The sequence below is a fragment of the Salvelinus fontinalis genome, chromosome 31 (genome assembly GCF_029448725.1).
Source record: "Salvelinus fontinalis isolate EN_2023a chromosome 31, ASM2944872v1, whole genome shotgun sequence".
In the NCBI taxonomy this organism is placed as follows: domain Eukaryota; kingdom Metazoa; phylum Chordata; class Actinopteri; order Salmoniformes; family Salmonidae; genus Salvelinus; species Salvelinus fontinalis.
The window spans coordinates 2,894,882-2,917,748 of NC_074695.1; the positions used below are offsets into that span (position 1 = coordinate 2,894,882).

General features: G+C 53.1%; 1 protein-coding gene across 1 annotated transcript in view; it reads right to left on the reverse strand.

The window, feature by feature from the left end:
• LOC129829423 (filamin-A-like) overlaps positions 1 to 22,867 on the reverse strand; it is a 313,184-nt gene that overhangs the window by 39,487 nt on the left and 250,830 nt on the right. The gene's annotated exons all lie outside the window — the stretch shown is intronic.

The window sequence follows — 22,867 nt, forward strand, 5'->3', positions numbered from 1 at the left end:
ACAGGGTTAACAGCTTCCTGGACCTGACCAGACGGACTGGTCACCTGACCCACCATGTCTGCTATGCTGATCTCTGTTAACACACACACACAGGGTTAACAGCTTCCTGGACCTGACCAGACGGACTGGTCACCTGGGCCACCATGTCTGCTATGCTGATCTCTGTTAACACACACACACAGGGTTAACAGCTTCCTGGACCTGACCAGACGGACTGGTCACCTGACCCACCATGTCTGCTATGCTGATCTCTGTTAACACACACACACACAGGGTTAACAGCTTCCTGGACCTGACCAGACGGACTGGTCACCTGACCCACCATGTCTGCTATGCTGATCTCTGTTAACACACACACAGGGTTAACAGCTTCCTGGACCTGACCAGACGGACTGGTCACCTGACCCACCATGTCTGCTATGCTGATCTCTGTTAACACACACAGGGTTAACAGCTTCCTGGACCTGACCAGACGGACTGGTCACCTGACCCACCATGTCTGCTATGCTGATCTCTGTTAACACACACACACAGGGTTAACAGCTTCCTGGACCTGACCAGACGGACTGGTCACCTGGGCCACCATGTCTGCTATGCTGATCTCTGTTAACACACACACACAGGGTTAACAGCTTCCTGGACCTGACCAGACGGACTGGTCACCTGACCCACCATGTCTGCTATGCTGATCTCTGTTAACACACACACACAGGGTTAACAGCTTCCTGGACCTGACCAGACGGACTGGTCACCTGACCCACCATGTCTGCTATGCTGATCTCTGTTAACACACACAGGGTTAACAGCTTCCTGGACCTGACCAGACGGACTGGTCACCTGACCCACCATGTCTGCTATGCTGATCTCTGTTAACACACACACACAGGGTTAACAGCTTCCTGGACCTGACCAGACGGACTGGTCACCTGACCCACCATGTCTGCTATGCTGATCTCTGTTAACACACACAGGGTTAACAGCTTCCTGGACCTGACCAGACGGACTGGTCACCTGACCCACCATGTCTGCTATGCTGATCTCTGTTAACACACACACACAGGGTTAACAGCTTCCTGGACCTGACCAGACGGACTGGTCACCTGACCCACCATGTCTGCTATGCTGATCTCTGTTAACACACACACACAGGGTTAACAGCTTCCTGGACCTGACCAGACGGACTGGTCACCTGACCCACCATGTCTGCTATGCTGATCTCTGTTAACACACACAGGGTTAACAGCTTCCTGGACCTGACCAGACGGACTGGTCACCTGACCCACCATGTCTGCTATGCTGATCTCTGTTAACACACACAGGGTTAACAGCTTCCTGGACCTGACCAGACGGACTGGTCACCTGACCCACCATGTCTGCTATGCTGATCTCTGTTAACACACACACACAGGGTTAACAGCTTCCTGGACCTGACCAGACGGACTGGTCACCTGACCCACCATGTCTGCTATGCTGATCTCTGTTAACACACACAGGGTTAACAGCTTCCTGGACCTGACCAGACGGACTGGTCACCTGACCCACCATGTCTGCTATGCTGATCTCTGTTAACACACACACACAGGGTTAACAGCTTCCTGGACCTGACCAGACGGACTGGTCACCTGACCCACCATGTCTGCTATGCTGATCTCTGTTAACACACACAGGGTTAACAGCTTCCTGGACCTGACCAGACGGACTGGTCACCTGACCCACCATGTCTGCTATGCTGATCTCTGTTAACACACACACAGGGTTAACAGCTTCCTGGACCTGACCAGACGGACTGGTCACCTGACCCACCATGTCTGCTATGCTGATCTCTGTTAACACACACAGGGTTAACAGCTTCCTGGACCTGACCAGACGGACTGGTCACCTGGGCCACCATGTCTGCTATGCTGATCTCTGTTAACACACACAGGGTTAACAGCTTCCTGGACCTGACCAGACGGACTGGTCACCTGACCCACCATGTCTGCTATGCTGATCTCTGTTAACACACACACACAGGGTTAACAGCTTCCTGGACCTGACCAGACGGACTGGTCACCTGGCCCACCATGTCTGCTATGCTGATCTCTGTTAACACACACACACAGGGTTAACAGCTTCCTGGACCTGACCAGACGGACTGGTCACCTGACCCACCATGTCTGCTATGCTGATCTCTGTTAACACACACACACAGGGTTAACAGCTTCCTGGACCTGACCAGACGGACTGGTCACCTGACCCACCATGTCTGCTATGCTGATCTCTGTTAACACACACACAGGGTTAACAGCTTCCTGGACCTGACCAGACGGACTGGTCACCTGACCCACCATGTCTGCTATGCTGATCTCTGTTAACACACACACACAGGGTTAACAGCTTCCTGGACCTGACCAGACGGACTGGTCACCTGACCCACCATGTCTGCTATGCTGATCTCTGTTAACACACACACAGGGTTAACAGCTTCCTGGACCTGACCAGACGGACTGGTCACCTGGCCCACCATGTCTGCTATGCTGATCTCTGTTAACACACACAGGGTTAACAGCTTCCTGGACCTGACCAGACGGACTGGTCACCTGACCCACCATGTCTGCTATGCTGATCTCTGTTAACACACACACACAGGGTTAACAGCTTCCTGGACCTGACCAGACGGACTGGTCACCTGACCCACCATGTCTGCTATGCTGATCTCTGTTAACACACACACACAGGGTTAACAGCTTCCTGGACCTGACCAGACGGACTGGTCACCTGACCCACCATGTCTGCTATGCTGATCTCTGTTAACACACACACAGGGTTAACAGCTTCCTGGACCTGACCAGACGGACTGGTCACCTGACCCACCATGTCTGCTATGCTGATCTCTGTTAACACACACACACAGGGTTAACAGCTTCCTGGACCTGACCAGACGGACTGGTCACCTGACCCACCATGTCTGCTATGCTGATCTCTGTTAACACACACACACAGGGTTAACAGCTTCCTGGACCTGACCAGACGGACTGGTCACCTGACCCACCATGTCTGCTATGCTGATCTCTGTTAACACACACAGGGTTAACAGCTTCCTGGACCTGACCAGACGGACTGGTCACCTGACCCACCATGTCTGCTATGCTGATCTCTGTTAACACACACACACAGGGTTAACAGCTTCCTGGACCTGACCAGACGGACTGGTCACCTGACCCACCATGTCTGCTATGCTGATCTCTGTTAACACACACAGGGTTAACAGCTTCCTGGACCTGACCAGACGGACTGGTCACCTGGCCCACCATGTCTGCTATGCTGATCTCTGTTAACACACACAGGGTTAACAGCTTCCTGGACCTGACCAGACGGACTGGTCACCTGACCCACCATGTCTGCTATGCTGATCTCTGTTAACACACACAGGGTTAACAGCTTCCTGGACCTGACCAGACGGACTGGTCACCTGACCCACCATGTCTGCTATGCTGATCTCTGTTAACACACACACACAGGGTTAACAGCTTCCTGGACCTGACCAGACGGACTGGTCACCTGACCCACCATGTCTGCTATGCTGATCTCTGTTAACACACACACAGGGTTAACAGCTTCCTGGACCTGACCAGACGGACTGGTCACCTGACCCACCATGTCTGCTATGCTGATCTCTGTTAACACACACACACAGGGTTAACAGCTTCCTGGACCTGACCAGACGGACTGGTCACCTGACCCACCATGTCTGCTATGCTGATCTCTGTTAACACACACACAGGGTTAACAGCTTCCTGGACCTGACCAGACGGACTGGTCACCTGACCCACCATGTCTGCTATGCTGATCTCTGTTAACACACACACACAGGGTTAACAGCTTCCTGGACCTGACCAGACGGACTGGTCACCTGACCCACCATGTCTGCTATGCTGATCTCTGTTAACACACACACACAGGGTTAACAGCTTCCTGGACCTGACCAGACGGACTGGTCACCTGACCCACCATGTCTGCTATGCTGATCTCTGTTAACACACACACAGGGTTAACAGCTTCCTGGACCTGACCAGACGGACTGGTCACCTGACCCACCATGTCTGCTATGCTGATCTCTGTTAACACACACACAGGGTTAACAGCTTCCTGGACCTGACCAGACGGACTGGTCACCTGACCCACCATGTCTGCTATGCTGTTCTCTGTTAAACACACACACAGGGTTAACAGCTTCCTGGACCTGACCAGACGGACTGGTCACCTGACCCACCATGTCTGCTATGCTGATCTCTGTTAACACACACACACAGGGTTAACAGCTTCCTGGACCTGACCAGACGGACTGGTCACCTGACCCACCATGTCTGCTATGCTGATCTCTGTTAACACACACAGGGTTAACAGCTTCCTGGACCTGACCAGACGGACTGGTCACCTGACCCACCATGTCTGCTATGCTGATCTCTGTTAACACACACACACAGGGTTAACAGCTTCCTGGACCTGACCAGACGGACTGGTCACCTGACCCACCATGTCTGCTATGCTGATCTCTGTTAACACACACACACAGGGTTAACAGCTTCCTGGACCTGACCAGACGGACTGGTCACCTGACCCACCATGTCTGCTATGCTGATCTCTGTTAACACACACAGGGTTAACAGCTTCCTGGACCTGACCAGACGGACTGGTCACCTGACCCACCATGTCTGCTATGCTGATCTCTGTTAACACACACACAGGGTTAACAGCTTCCTGGACCTGACCAGACGGACTGGTCACCTGACCCACCATGTCTGCTATGCTGATCTCTGTTAACACACACACAGGGTTAACAGCTTCCTGGACCTGACCAGACGGACTGGTCACCTGACCCACCATGTCTGCTATGCTGATCTCTGTTAACACACACACACAGGGTTAACAGCTTCCTGGACCTGACCAGACGGACTGGTCACCTGACCCACCATGTCTGCTATGCTGATCTCTGTTAACACACACACACAGGGTTAACAGCTTCCTGGACCTGACCAGACGGACTGGTCACCTGACCCACCATGTCTGCTATGCTGATCTCTGTTAACACACACCAGGGTTAACAGCTTCCTGGACCTGACCAGACGGACTGGTCACCTGACCCACCATGTCTGCTATGCTGATCTCTGTTAACACACACACACAGGGTTAACAGCTTCCTGGACCTGACCAGACGGACTGGTCACCTGACCCACCATGTCTGCTATGCTGATCTCTGTTAACACACACACACAGGGTTAACAGCTTCCTGGACCTGACCAGACGGACTGGTCACCTGACCCACCATGTCTGCTATGCTGATCTCTGTTAACACACACAGGGTTAACAGCTTCCTGGACCTGACCAGACGGACTGGTCACCTGACCCACCATGTCTGCTATGCTGATCTCTGTTAACACACACACACAGGGTTAACAGCTTCCTGGACCTGACCAGACGGACTGGTCACCTGACCCACCATGTCTGCTATGCTGATCTCTGTTAACACACACAGGGTTAACAGCTTCCTGGACCTGACCAGACGGACTGGTCACCTGACCCACCATGTCTGCTATGCTGATCTCTGTTAACACACACACACAGGGTTAACAGCTTCCTGGACCTGACCAGACGGACTGGTCACCTGACCCACCATGTCTGCTATGCTGATCTCTGTTAACACACACACACAGGGTTAACAGCTTCCTGGACCTGACCAGACGGACTGGTCACCTGACCCACCATGTCTGCTATGCTGATCTCTGTTAACACACACAGGGTTAACAGCTTCCTGGACCTGACCAGACGGACTGGTCACCTGACCCACCATGTCTGCTATGCTGATCTCTGTTAACACACACACAGGGTTAACAGCTTCCTGGACCTGACCAGACGGACTGGTCACCTGACCCACCATGTCTGCTATGCTGATCTCTGTTAACACACACACACAGGGTTAACAGCTTCCTGGACCTGACCAGACGGACTGGTCACCTGGCCCACCATGTCTGCTATGCTGATCTCTGTTAACACACACACACAGGGTTAACAGCTTCCTGGACCTGACCAGACGGACTGGTCACCTGACCCACCATGTCTGCTATGCTGATCTCTGTTAACACACACACACAGGGTTAACAGCTTCCTGGACCTGACCAGACGGACTGGTCACCTGACCCACCATGTCTGCTATGCTGATCTCTGTTAACACACACACAGGGTTAACAGCTTCCTGGACCTGACCAGACGGACTGGTCACCTGACCCACCATGTCTGCTATGCTGATCTCTGTTAACACACACACAGGGTTAACAGCTTCCTGGACCTGACCAGACGGACTGGTCACCTGACCCACCATGTCTGCTATGCTGATCTCTGTTAACACACACACACAGGGTTAACAGCTTCCTGGACCTGACCAGACGGACTGGTCACCTGGGCCACCATGTCTGCTATGCTGATCTCTGTTAACACACACACACAGGGTTAACAGCTTCCTGGACCTGACCAGACGGACTGGTCACCTGACCCACCATGTCTGCTATGCTGATCTCTGTTAACACACACACACACAGGGTTAACAGCTTCCTGGACCTGACCAGACGGACTGGTCACCTGACCCACCATGTCTGCTATGCTGATCTCTGTTAACACACACAGGGTTAACAGCTTCCTGGACCTGACCAGACGGACTGGTCACCTGACCCACCATGTCTGCTATGCTGATCTCTGTTAACACACACACACAGGGTTAACAGCTTCCTGGACCTGACCAGACGGACTGGTCACCTGACCCACCATGTCTGCTATGCTGATCTCTGTTAACACACACAGGGTTAACAGCTTCCTGGACCTGACCAGACGGACTGGTCACCTGACCCACCATGTCTGCTATGCTGATCTCTGTTAACACACACACACAGGGTTAACAGCTTCCTGGACCTGACCAGACGGACTGGTCACCTGACCCACCATGTCTGCTATGCTGATCTCTGTTAACACACACACACAGGGTTAACAGCTTCCTGGACCTGACCAGACGGACTGGTCACCTGACCCACCATGTCTGCTATGCTGATCTCTGTTAACACACACAGGGTTAACAGCTTCCTGGACCTGACCAGACGGACTGGTCACCTGACCCACCATGTCTGCTATGCTGATCTCTGTTAACACACACAGGGTTAACAGCTTCCTGGACCTGACCAGACGGACTGGTCACCTGACCCACCATGTCTGCTATGCTGATCTCTGTTAACACACACACACAGGGTTAACAGCTTCCTGGACCTGACCAGACGGACTGGTCACCTGACCCACCATGTCTGCTATGCTGATCTCTGTTAACACACACAGGGTTAACAGCTTCCTGGACCTGACCAGACGGACTGGTCACCTGACCCACCATGTCTGCTATGCTGATCTCTGTTAACACACACACACAGGGTTAACAGCTTCCTGGACCTGACCAGACGGACTGGTCACCTGACCCACCATGTCTGCTATGCTGATCTCTGTTAACACACACAGGGTTAACAGCTTCCTGGACCTGACCAGACGGACTGGTCACCTGACCCACCATGTCTGCTATGCTGATCTCTGTTAACACACACACAGGGTTAACAGCTTCCTGGACCTGACCAGACGGACTGGTCACCTGACCCACCATGTCTGCTATGCTGATCTCTGTTAACACACACAGGGTTAACAGCTTCCTGGACCTGACCAGACGGACTGGTCACCTGGCCCACCATGTCTGCTATGCTGATCTCTGTTAACACACACAGGGTTAACAGCTTCCTGGACCTGACCAGACGGACTGGTCACCTGACCCACCATGTCTGCTATGCTGATCTCTGTTAACACACACACACAGGGTTAACAGCTTCCTGGACCTGACCAGACGGACTGGTCACCTGGGCCACCATGTCTGCTATGCTGATCTCTGTTAACACACACACACAGGGTTAACAGCTTCCTGGACCTGACCAGACGGACTGGTCACCTGACCCACCATGTCTGCTATGCTGATCTCTGTTAACACACACACACAGGGTTAACAGCTTCCTGGACCTGACCAGACGGACTGGTCACCTGACCCACCATGTCTGCTATGCTGATCTCTGTTAACACACACACAGGGTTAACAGCTTCCTGGACCTGACCAGACGGACTGGTCACCTGACCCACCATGTCTGCTATGCTGATCTCTGTTAACACACACAGGGTTAACAGCTTCCTGGACCTGACCAGACGGACTGGTCACCTGACCCACCATGTCTGCTATGCTGATCTCTGTTAACACACACACACAGGGTTAACAGCTTCCTGGACCTGACCAGACGGACTGGTCACCTGACCCACCATGTCTGCTATGCTGATCTCTGTTAACACACACAGGGTTAACAGCTTCCTGGACCTGACCAGACGGACTGGTCACCTGGGCCACCATGTCTGCTATGCTGATCTCTGTTAATACACACACAGGGTTAACAGCTTCCTGGACCTGACCAGACGGACTGGTCACCTGACCCACCATGTCTGCTATGCTGATCTCTGTTAACACACACACACAGGGTTAACAGCTTCCTGGACCTGACCAGACGGACTGGTCACCTGACCCACCATGTCTGCTATGCTGATCTCTGTTAACACACACACACAGGGTTAACAGCTTCCTGGACCTGACCAGACGGACTGGTCACCTGACCCACCATGTCTGCTATGCTGATCTCTGTTAACACACACACACACAGGGTTAGCAGCTTCCTGGACCTGACCAGACGGACTGGTCACCTGACCCACCATGTCCGCTATGCTGATCTCTGTTAACACACACACAGGGTTAACAGCTTCCTGGACCTGACCAGACGGACTGGTCACCTGGGCCACCATGTCCGCTATGCTGATCTCTGTTAACACACACACAGGGTTAACAGCTTCCTGGACCTGACCAGACGGACTGGTCACCTGACCCACCATGTCTGCTATGCTGATCTCTGTTAACACACACACAGGGTTAACAGCTTCCTGGACCTGACCAGACGGACTGGTCACCTGACCCACCATGTCTGCTATGCTGATCTCTGTTAACACACACACAGGGTTAACAGCTTCCTGGACCTGACCAGACGGACTGGTCACCTGACCCACCATGTCTGCTATGCTGATCTCTGTTAACACACACACAGGGTTAACAGCTTCCTGGACCTGACCAGACGGACTGGTCACCTGACCCACCATGTCTGCTATGCTGATCTCTGTTAACACACACACACACAGGGTTAACAGCTTCCTGGACCTGACCAGACGGACTGGTCACCTGACCCACCATGTCTGCTATGCTGATCTCTGTTAACACACAGGGTTAACAGCTTCCTGGACCTGACCAGACGGACTGGTCACCTGACCCACCATGTCTGCTATGCTGATCTCTGTTAACACACACACAGGGTTAACAGCTTCCTGGACCTGACCAGACGGACTGGTCACCTGGGCCACCATGTCTGCTATGCTGATCTCTGTTAACACACACACACAGGGTTAACAGCTTCCTGGACCTGACCAGACGGACTGGTCACCTGACCCACCATGTCTGCTATGCTGATCTCTGTTAACACACACAGGGTTAACAGCTTCCTGGACCTGACCAGACGGACTGGTCACCTGACCCAGCATGTCTGCTATGCTGATCTCTGTTAATACACACAGGGTTAACAGCTTCCTGGACCTGACCAGACGGACTGGTCACCTGGGCCACCATGTCTGCTATGCTGATCTCTGTTAACACACACACACAGGGTTAACAGCTTCCTGGACCTGACCAGACGGACTGGTCACCTGACCCACCATGTCTGCTATGCTGATCTCTGTTAACACACACACACACAGGGTTAACAGCTTCCTGGACCTGACCAGACGGACTGGTCACCTGGGCCACCATGTCCGCTATGCTGATCTCTGTTAACACACACACAGGGTTAACAGCTTCCTGGACCTGACCAGACGGACTGGTCACCTGACCCACCATGTCCGCTATGCTGATCTCTGTTAACACACACACAGGGTTAACAGCTTCCTGGACCTGACCAGACGGACTGGTCACCTGGGCCACCATGTCCGCTATGCTGATCTCTGTTAACACACACACAGGGTTAACAGCTTCCTGGACCTGACCAGACGGACTGGTCACCTGACCCACCATGTCTGCTATGCTGATCTCTGTTAACACACACACACACAGGGTTAACAGCTTCCTGGACCTGACCAGACGGACTGGTCACCTGACCCACCATGTCTGCTATGCTGATCTCTGTTAACACACACAGGGTTAACAGCTTCCTGGACCTGACCAGACGGACTGGTCACCTGACCCACCATGTCTGCTATGCTGATCTCTGTTAACACACACACAGGGTTAACAGCTTCCTGGACCTGACCAGACGGACTGGTCACCTGGGCCACCATGTCTGCTATGCTGATCTCTGTTAACACACACACACAGGGTTAACAGCTTCCTGGACCTGACCAGACGGACTGGTCACCTGACCCACCATGTCTGCTATGCTGATCTCTGTTAACACACACAGGGTTAACAGCTTCCTGGACCTGACCAGACGGACTGGTCACCTGACCCAGCATGTCTGCTATGCTGATCTCTGTTAATACACACAGGGTTAACAGCTTCCTGGACCTGACCAGACGGACTGGTCACCTGGGCCACCATGTCTGCTATGCTGATCTCTGTTAACACACACACACAGGGTTAACAGCTTCCTGGACCTGACCAGACGGACTGGTCACCTGACCCACCATGTCTGCTATGCTGATCTCTGTTAACACACACACACACAGGGTTAACAGCTTCCTGGACCTGACCAGACGGACTGGTCACCTGGGCCACCATGTCCGCTATGCTGATCTCTGTTAACACACACACAGGGTTAACAGCTTCCTGGACCTGACCAGACGGACTGGTCACCTGACCCACCATGTCCGCTATGCTGATCTCTGTTAACACACACACAGGGTTAACAGCTTCCTGGACCTGACCAGACGGACTGGTCACCTGGGCCACCATGTCCGCTATGCTGATCTCTGTTAACACACACACAGGGTTAACAGCTTCCTGGACCTGACCAGACGGACTGGTCACCTGACCCACCATGTCTGCTATGCTGATCTCTGTTAACACACACACAGGGTTAACAGCTTCCTGGACCTGACCAGACGGACTGGTCACCTGACCCACCATGTCTGCTATGCTGATCTCTGTTAACACACACACAGGGTTAACAGCTTCCTGGACCTGACCAGACGGACTGGTCACCTGACCCACCATGTCTGCTATGCTGATCTCTGTTAACACACACACAGGGTTAACAGCTTCCTGGACCTGACCAGACGGACTGGTCACCTGGGCCACCATGTCTGCTATGCTGATCTCTGTTAACACACACAGGGTTAACAGCTTCCTGGACCTGACCAGACGGACTGGTCACCTGACCCACCATGTCTGCTATGCTGATCTCTGTTAACACACACACACAGGGTTAACAGCTTCCTGGACCTGACCAGACGGACTGGTCACCTGACCCACCATGTCTGCTATAATGATCTCTGTTAACACACACACAGGGTTAACAGCTTCCTGGACCTGATCAGACGGACTGGTCACCTGGGCCACCATGTCTGCTATGCTGATCTCTGTTAACACACACACAGGGTTAACAGCTTCCTGGACCTGACCAGACGGACTGGTCACCTGACCCACCATGTCTGCTATGCTGATCTCTGTTAACACACACACACAGGGTTAACAGCTTCCTGGACCTGACCAGACGGACTGGTCACCTGACCCACCATGTCTGTTTGCTGATCTCTGTTAACACACACACACAGGGTTAACAGCTTCCTGGACCAGACCAGACGGACTGGTCACCTGACCCACCATGTCTGCTATGCTGATCTCTGTTAACACACACAGGGTTAACAGCTTCCTGGACCTGACCAGACGGACTGGTCACCTGACCCACCATGTCTGCTATGCTGATCTCTGTTAACACACACACAGGGTTAACAGCTTCCTGGACCTGACCAGACGGACTGGTCACCTGGGCCACCATGTCTGCTATGCTGATCTCTGTTAACACACACACACAGGGTTAACAGCTTCCTGGACCTGACCAGACGGACTGGTCACCTGGGCCACCATGTCTGCTATGCTGATCTCTGTTAATACACACACACAGGGTTAACAGCTTCCTGGACCTGACCAGACGGACTGGTCACCTGACCCACCATGTCCGCTATGCTGATCTCTGTTAACACACACACAGGGTTAACAGCTTCCTGGACCTGACCAGACGGACTGGTCACCTGACCCACCATGTCTGCTATGCTGATCTCTGTTAACACACACACAGGGTTAACAGCTTCCTGGACCTGACCAGACGGACTGGTCACCTGACCCACCATGTCCGCTATGCTGATCTCTGTTAACACACACACAGGGTTAACAGCTTCCTGGACCTGACCAGACGGACTGGTCACCTGACCCACCATGTCTGCTATGCTGATCTCTGTTAACACACACACACAGGGTTAACAGCTTCCTGGACCTGACCAGACGGACTGGTCACCTGGGCCACCATGTCTGCTATGCTGATCTCTGTTACACACACACACACAGGGTTAACAGCTTCCTGGACCTGACCAGACGGACTGGTCACCTGACCCACCATGTCTGCTATGCTGATCTCTGTTAACACACACACACAGGGTTAACAGCTTCCTGGACCTGACCAGACGGACTGGTCACCTGACCCACCATGTCTGCTATGCTGATCTCTGTTAACACACACACAGGGTTAACAGCTTCCTGGACCTGACCAGACGGACTGGTCACCTGACCCACCATGTCTGCTATGCTGATCTCTGTTAACACACACACACAGGGTTAACAGCTTCCTGGACCTGACCAGACGGACTGGTCACCTGGGCCACCATGTCTGCTATGCTGATCTCTGTTAATACACACACAGGGTTAACAGCTTCCTGGACCTGACCAGACGGACTGGTCACCTGACCCACCATGTCTGCTATGCTGATCTCTGTTAACACACACACAGGGTTAACAGCTTCCTGGACCTGACCAGACGGACTGGTCACCTGACCCACCATGTCTGCTATGCTGATCTCTGTTAACACACACACAGGGTTAACAGCTTCCTGGACCTGACCAGACGGACTGGTCACCTGACCCACCATGTCTGCTATGCTGATCTCTGTTAACACACACAGGGTTAACAGCTTCCTGGACCTGACCAGACGGACTGGTCACCTGACCCACCATGTCTGCTATGCTGATCTCTGTTAACACACACAGGGTTAACAGCTTCCTGGACCTGACGAGACGGACTGGTCACCTGACCCACCATGTCTGCTATGCTGATCTCTGTTAACACACACAGGGTTAACAGCTTCCTGGACCTGACCAGACGGACTGGTCACCTGACCCACCATGTCTGCTATGCTGATCTCTGTTAACACACACACAGGGTTAACAGCTTCCTGGACCTGACCAGACGGACTGGTCACCTGGGCCACCATGTCTGCTATGCTGATCTCTGTTAACACACACACAGGGTTAACAGCTTCCTGGACCTGACCAGACGGACTGGTCACCTGGGCCACCATGTCTGCTATGCTGATCTCTGTTAACACACACAGGGTTAACAGCTTCCTGGACCTGACCAGACGGACTGGTCACCTGACCCACCATGTCTGCTATGCTGATCTCTGTTAACACACACACAGGGTTAACAGCTTCCTGGACCTGACCAGACGGACTGGTCACCTGACCCACCATGTCTGCTATGCTGATCTCTGTTAACACACACACAGGGTTAACAGCTTCCTGGACCTGACCAGACGGACTGGTCACCTGACCCACCATGTCTGCTATGCTGATCTCTGTTAACACACACACACAGGGTTAACAGCTTCCTGGACCTGACCAGACGGACTGGTCACCTGACCCACCATGTCTGCTATGCTGATCTCTGTTAACACACACACACAGGGTTAACAGCTTCCTGGACCTGACCAGACGGACTGGTCACCTGACCCACCATGTCTGCTATGCTGATCTCTGTTAACACACACACACAGGGTTAACAGCTTCCTGGACCTGACCAGACGGACTGGTCACCTGACCCACCATGTCTGCTATGCTGATCTCTGTTAACACACACACACAGGGTTAACAGCTTCCTGGACCTGACCAGACGGACTGGTCACCTGACCCACCATGTCTGCTATGCTGATCTCTGTTAACACACACAGGGTTAACAGCTTCCTGGACCTGACCAGACGGACTGGTCACCTGACCCACCATGTCTGCTATGCTGATCTCTGTTAACACACACACAGGGTTAACAGCTTCCTGGACCTGACCAGACGGACTGGTCACCTGGGCCTCCATGTCTGCTATGCTGATCTCTGTTAACACACACAGGGTTAACAGCTTCCTGGACCTGACCAGACGGACTGGTCACCTGACCCACCATGTCTGCTATGCTGATCTCTGTTAATACACACACACAGGGTTAACAGCTTCCTGGACCTGACCAGACGGACTGGTCACCTGGGCCACCATGTCTGCTATGCTGATCTCTGTTAACACACACACACAGGGTTAACAGCTTCCTGGACCTGACCAGACGGACTGGTCACCTGGGCCACCATGTCTGCTATGCTGATCTCTGTTAATACACACACACAGGGTTAACAGCTTCCTGGACCTGACCAGACGGACTGGTCACCTGACCCACCATGTCCGCTATGCTGATCTCTGTTAACACACACACAGGGTTAACAGCTTCCTGGACCTGACCAGACGGACTGGTCACCTGACCCACCATGTCTGCTATGCGGATCTCTGTTAACACACACACAGGGTTAACAGCTTCCTGGACCTGACCAGACGGACTGGTCACCTGACCCACCATGTCCGCTATGCTGATCTCTGTTAACACACACACAGGGTTAACAGCTTCCTGGACCTGACCAGACGGACTGGTCACCTGGGCCACCATGTCTGCTATGCTGATCTCTGTTAACACACACACACACAGGGTTAACAGCTTCCTGGACCTGACCAGACGGACTGGTCACCTGACCCACCATGTCTGCTATGCTGATCTCTGTTAACACACACACACAGGGTTAACAGCTTCCTGGACCTGACCAGACGGACTGGTCACCTGACCCACCATGTCTGCTATGCTGATCTCTGTTAACACACACACAGGGTTAACAGCTTCCTGGACCTGACCAGACGGACTGGTCACCTGGGCCACCATGTCTGCTATGCTGATCTCTGTTAACACCACACACACAGGGTTAACAGCTTCCTGGACCTGACCAGACGGACTGGTCACCTGACCCACCATGTCTGCTATGCTGATCTCTGTTAACACACACACAGGGTTAACAGCTTCCTGGACCTGACCAGACGGACTGGTCACCTGACCCACCATGTCTGCTATGCTGATCTCTGTTAACACACACACACAGGGTTAACAGCTTCCTGGACCTGACCAGACGGACTGGTCACCTGGGCCACCATGTCTGCTATGCTGATCTCTGTTAACACACACACAGGGTTAACAGCTTCCTGGACCTGACCAGACGGACTGGTCACCTGACCCACCATGTCTGCTATGCTGATCTCTGTTAACACACACACAGGGTTAACAGCTTCCTGGACCTGACCAGACGGACTGGTCACCTGACCCACCATGTCTGCTATGCTGATCTCTGTTAACACACACACAGGGTTAACAGCTTCCTGGACCTGACCAGACGGACTGGTCACCTGACCCACCATGTCTGCTATGCTGATCTCTGTTAACACACACAGGGTTAACAGCTTCCTGGACCTGACCAGACGGACTGGTCACCTGACCCACCATGTCTGCTATGCTGATCTCTGTTAACACACACACAGGGTTAACAGCTTCCTGGACCTGACCAGACGGACTGGTCACCTGGGCCACCATGTCTGCTATGCTGATCTCTGTTAACACACACACAGGGTTAACAGCTTCCTGGACCTGACCAGACGGACTGGTCACCTGACCCACCATGTCTGCTATGCTGATCTCTGTTAACACACACAGGGTTAACAGCTTCCTGGACCTGACCAGACGGACTGGTCACCTGACCCACCATGTCTGCTATGCTGATCTCTGTTAACACACACACAGGGTTAACAGCTTCCTGGACCTGACCAGACGGACTGGTCACCTGACCCACCATGTCTGCTATGCTGATCTCTGTTAACACACACACAGGGTTAACAGCTTCCTGGACCTGACCAGACGGACTGGTCACCTGACCCACCATGTCTGCTATGCTGATCTCTGTTAACACACACACAGGGTTAACAGCTTCCTGGACCTGACCAGACGGACTGGTCACCTGACCCACCATGTCTGCTATGCTGATCTCTGTTAACACACACACAGGGTTAACAGCTTCCTGGACCTGACCAGACGGACTGGTCACCTGACCCACCATGTCCGCTATGCTGATCTCTGTTAACACACACACACAGGGTTAACAGCTTCCTGGACCTGACCAGACGGACTGGTCACCTGACCCACCATGTCTGCTATGCTGATCTCTGTTAACACACACAGGGTTAACAGCTTCCTGGACCTGACCAGACGGACTGGTCACCTGACCCACCATGTCTGCTATGCTGATCTCTGTTAACACACACACAGGGTTAACAGCTTCCTGGACCTGACCAGACGGACTGGTCACCTGACCCACCATGTCTGCTATGCTGATCTCTGTTAACACACACACACAGGGTTAACAGCTTCCTGGACCTGACCAGACGGACTGGTCACCTGACCCACCATGTCTGCTATGCTGATCTCTGTTAACACACACACAGGGTTAACAGCTTCCTGGACCTGACCAGACGGACTGGTCACCTGACCCACCATGTCTGCTATGCTGATCTCTGTTAACACACACACAGGGTTAACAGCTTCCTGGACCTGACCAGACGGACTGGTCACCTGACCCACCATGTCTGCTATGCTGATCTCTGTTAACACACACACAGGGTTAACAGCTTCCTGGACCTGACCAGACGGACTGGTCACCTGGGCCACCATGTCTGCTATGCTGATCTCTGTTAACACACACACACAGGGTTAACAGCTTCCTGGACCTGACCAGACGGACTGGTCACCTGACCCACCATGTCCGCTATGCTGATCTCTGTTAATACACACAGGGTTAACAGCTTCCTGGACCTGACCAGACGGACTGGTCACCTGACCCACCATGTCCGCTATGCTGATCTCTGTTAACACACACAGGGTTAACAGCTTCCTGGACCTGACCAGACGGACTGGTCACCTGACCCACCATGTCTGCTATGCTGATCTCTGTTAACACACACACAGGGTTAACAGCTTCCTGGACCTGACCAGACGGACTGGTCACCTGACCCACCATGTCTGCTATGCTGATCTCTGTTAACACACACAGGGTTAACAGCTTCCTGGACCTGACCAGACGGACTGGTCACCTGACCCACCATGTCCGCTATGCTGATCTCTGTTAACACTCACACACAGGGTTAACAGCTTCCTGGACCTGACCAGACGGACTGGTCACCTGACCCACCATGTCTGCTATACTGATCTCTGTTAACACACACACACAGGGTTAACAGCTTCCTGGACCTGACCAGACGGACTGGTCACCTGACCCACCATGTCTGCTATGCTGATCTCTGTTAACACACACACAGGGTTAACAGCTTCCTGGACCTGACCAGACGGACTGGTCACCTGGGCCACCATGTCTGCTATGCTGATCTCTGTTAACACACACACACACAGGGTTAACAGCTTCCTGGACCTGACCAGACGGACTGGTCACCTGACCCACCATGTCTGCTATGCTGATCTCTGTTAACACACACACACAGGGTTAACAGCTTCCTGGACCTGACCAGACGGACTGGTCACCTGACCCACCATGTCTGCTATGCTGATCTCTGTTAACACACACACACAGGGTTAACAGCTTCCTGGACCTGACCAGACGGACTGGTCACCTGGGCCACCATGTCTGCTATGCTGATCTCTGTTAACACACACACAGGGTTAACAGCTTCCTGGACCTGACCAGACGGACTGGTCACCTGGGCCACCATGTCTGCTATGCTGATCTCTGTTAACACACACACAGGGTTAACAGCTTCCTGGACCTGACCAGACGGACTGGTCACCTGACCCACCATGTCTGCTATGCTGATCTCTGTTAACACACACACACAGGGTTAACAGCTTCCTGGACCTGACCAGACGGACTGGTCACCTGACCCACCATGTCTGCTATGCTGATCTCTGTTAACACACACACAGGGTTAACAGCTTCCTGGACCTGACCAGACGGACTGGTCACCTGGGCCACCATGTCTGCTATGCTGATCTCTGTTAACACACACACAAGGTTAACAGCTTCCTGGACCTGACCAGACGGACTGGTCACCTGACCCACCATGTCTGCTATGCTGATCTCTGTTAACACACACACACACAGGGTTAACAGCTTCCTGGACCTGACCAGACGGACTGGTCACCTGACCCACCATGTCTGCTATGCTGATCTCTGTTAACACACACACACAGGGTTAACAGCTTCCTGGACCAGACCAGACGGACTGGTCACCTGACCCACCATGTCTGCTATGCTGATCTCTGTTAACACACACAGGGTTAACAGCTTCCTGGACCTGACCAGACGGACTGGTCACCTGACCCACCATGTCTGCTATGCTGATCTCTGTTAACACACACACACAGGGTTAACAGCTTCCTGGACCTGACCAGACGGACTGGTCACCTGGGCCACCATGTCTGCTATGCTGATCTCTGTTAACACACACACAGGGTTAACAGCTTCCTGGACCTGACCAGACGGACTGGTCACCTGACCCACCATGTCTGCTATGCTGATCTCTGTTAACACACACAGGGTTAACAGCTTCCTGGACCTGACCAGACGGACTGGTCACCTGGGCCACCATGTCTGCTATGCTGATCTCTGTTAACACACACACACAGGGTTAACAGCTTCCTGGACCTGACCAGACGGACTGGTCACCTGACCCACCATGTCTGCTATGCTGATCTCTGTTAACACACACAGGGTTAACAGCTTCCTGGACCTGACCAGACGGACTGGTCACCTGACCCACCATGTCTGCTATGCTGATCTCTGTTAACACACACAGGGTTAACAGCTTCCTGGACCTGACCAGACGGACTGGTCACCTGACCCACCATGTCTGCTATGCTGATCTCTGTTAACACACACACAGGGTTAACAGCTTCCTGGACCTGACCAGACGGACTGGTCACCTGACCCACCATGTCCGCTATGCTGATCTCTGTTAACACACACACAGGGTTAACAGCTTCCTGGACCTGACCAGACGGACTGGTCACCTGACCCACCATGTCTGCTATGCTGATCTCTGTTAACACACACACACAGGGTTAACAGCTTCCTGGACCTGACCAGACGGACTGGTCACCTGACCCACCATGTCTGCTATGCTGATCTCTGTTAACACACACACACAGGGTTAACAGCTTCCTGGACCTGACCAGACGGACTGGTCACCTGACCCACCATGTCTGCTATGCTGATCTCTGTTAACACACACAGGGTTAACAGCTTCCTGGACCTGACCAGACGGACTGGTCACCTGACCCACCATGTCTGCTATGCTGATCTCTGTTAACACACACAGGGTTAACAGCTTCCTGGACCTGACCAGACGGACTGGTCACCTGACCCACCATGTCTGCTATGCTGATCTCTGTTAACACACACACAGGGTTTACAGCTTCCTGGACCTGACCAGACGGACTGGTCACCTGACCCACCATGTCTGCTATGCTGATCTCTGTTAACACACACACAGGGTTAACAGCTTCCTGGACCTGACCAGACGGACTGGTCACCTGACCCACCATGTCCGCTATGCTGATCTCTGTTAACACACAGGGTTAACAGCTTCCTGGACCTGACCAGACGGACTGGTCACCTGACCCACCATGTCTGCTATGCTGATCTCTGTTAACACACACACAGGGTTAACAGCTTCCTGGACCTGACCAGACGGACTGGTCACCTGACCCACCATGTCTGCTATGCTGATCTCTGTTAACACACACACAGGGTTAACAGCTTCCTGGACCTGACCAGACGGACTGGTCACCTGACCCACCATGTCTGCTATGCTGATCTCTGTTAACACACACACAGGGTTAACAGCTTCCTGGACCTGACCAGACGGACTGGTCACCTGACCCACCATGTCTGCTATGCTGATCTCTGTTAACACACACACAGGGTTAACAGCTTCCTGGACCTGACCAGACGGACTGGTCACCTGACCCACCATGTCTGCTATGCTGATCTCTGTTAACACACACACACACAGGGTTAACAGCTTCCTGGACCTGACCAGACGGACTGGTCACCTGACCCACCATGTCCGCTATGCTGATCTCTGTTAACACACACACACACAGGGTTAACAGCTTCCTGGACCTGACCAGACGGACTGGTCACCTGACCCACCATGTCTGCTATGCTGATCTCTGTTAACACACACACACAGGGTTAACAGCTTCCTGGACCTGACCAGACGGACTGGTCACCTGACCCACCATGTCTGCTATGCTGATCTCTGTTAACACACACACAGGGTTAACAGCTTCCTGGACCTGACCAGACGGACTGGTCACCTGGGCCACCATGTCTGCTATGCTGATCTCTGTTAACACACACACAGGGTTAACAGCTTCCTGGACCTGACCAGACGGACTGGTCACCTGACCCACCATGTCTGCTATGCTGATCTCTGTTAACACACACACACAGGGTTAACAGCTTCCTGGACCTGACCAGACGGACTGGTCACCTGACCCACCATGTCTGCTATGCTGATCTCTGTTAACACACACACAGGGTTAACAGCTTCCTGGACCTGACCAGACGGACTGGTCACCTGACCCACCATGTCTGCTATGCTGATCTCTGTTAACACACACACAGGGTTAACAGCTTCCTGGACCTGACCAGACGGACTGGTCACCTGACCCACCATGTCTGCTATGCTGATCTCTGTTAACACACACACACAGGGTTAACAGCTTCCTGGACCTGACCAGACGGACTGGTCACCTGACCCACCATGTCCGCTATGCTGATCTCTGTTAACACACACACACAGGGTTAACAGCTTCCTGGACTTGACCAGACGGACTGGTCACCTGACCCACCATGTCTGCTATGCTGATCTCTGTTAACACACACACAGGGTTAACAGCTTCCTGGACCTGACCAGACGGACTGGTCACCTGACCCACCATGTCCGCTATGCTGATCTCTGTTAACACACACACACAGGGTTAACAGCTTCCTGGACCTGACCAGACGGACTGGTCACCTGACCCACCATGTCCGCTATGCTGATCTCTGTTAATACACACAGGGTTAACAGCTTCCTGGACCTGACCAGACGGACTGGTCACCTGACCCACCATGTCTGCTATGCTGATCTCTGTTAACACACACACAGGGTTAACAGCTTCCTGGACCTGACCAGACGGACTGGTCACCTGACCCACCATGTCCGCTATGCTGATCTCTGTTAACACACAGGGTTAACAGCTTCCTGGACCTGACCAGACGGACTGGTCACCTGACCCACCATGTCTGCTATGCTGATCTCTGTTAACACACACACAGGGTTAACAGCTTCCTGGACCTGACCAGACGGACTGGTCACCTGACCCACCATGTCTGCTATGCTGATCTCTGTTAACACACACACAGGGTTAACAGCTTCCTGGACCTGACCAGACGGACTGGTCACCTGACCCACCATGTCTGCTATGCTGATCTCTGTTAACACACACACAGGGTTAACAGCTTCCTGGACCTGACCAGACGGACTGGTCACCTGACCCACCATGTCTGCTATGCTGATCTCTGTTAACACACACACAGGGTTAACAGCTTCCTGGACCTGACCAGACGGACTGGTCACCTGACCCACCATGTCTGCTATGCTGATCTCTGTTAACACACACACACACAGGGTTAACAGCTTCCTGGACCTGACCAGACGGACTGGTCACCTGACCCACCATGTCCGCTATGCTGATCTCTGTTAACACACACACACACAGGGTTAACAGCTTCCTGGACCTGACCAGACGGACTGGTCACCTGACCCACCATGTCTGCTATGCTGATCTCTGTTAACACACACACACAGGGTTAACAGCTTCCTGGACCTGACCAGACGGACTGGTCACCTGACCCACCATGTCTGCTATGCTGATCTCTGTTAACACACACACAGGGTTAACAGCTTCCTGGACCTGACCAGACGGACTGGTCACCTGGGCCACCATGTCTGCTATGCTGATCTCTGTTAACACACACACAGGGTTAACAGCTTCCTGGACCTGACCAGACGGACTGGTCACCTGACCCACCATGTCTGCTATGCTGATCTCTGTTAACACACACACACAGGGTTAACAGCTTCCTGGACCTGACCAGACGGACTGGTCACCTGACCCACCATGTCTGCTATGCTGATCTCTGTTAACACACACACAGGGTTAACAGCTTCCTGGACCTGACCAGACGGACTGGTCACCTGACCCACCATGTCTGCTATGCTGATCTCTGTTAACACACACACAGGGTTAACAGCTTCCTGGACCTGACCAGACGGACTGGT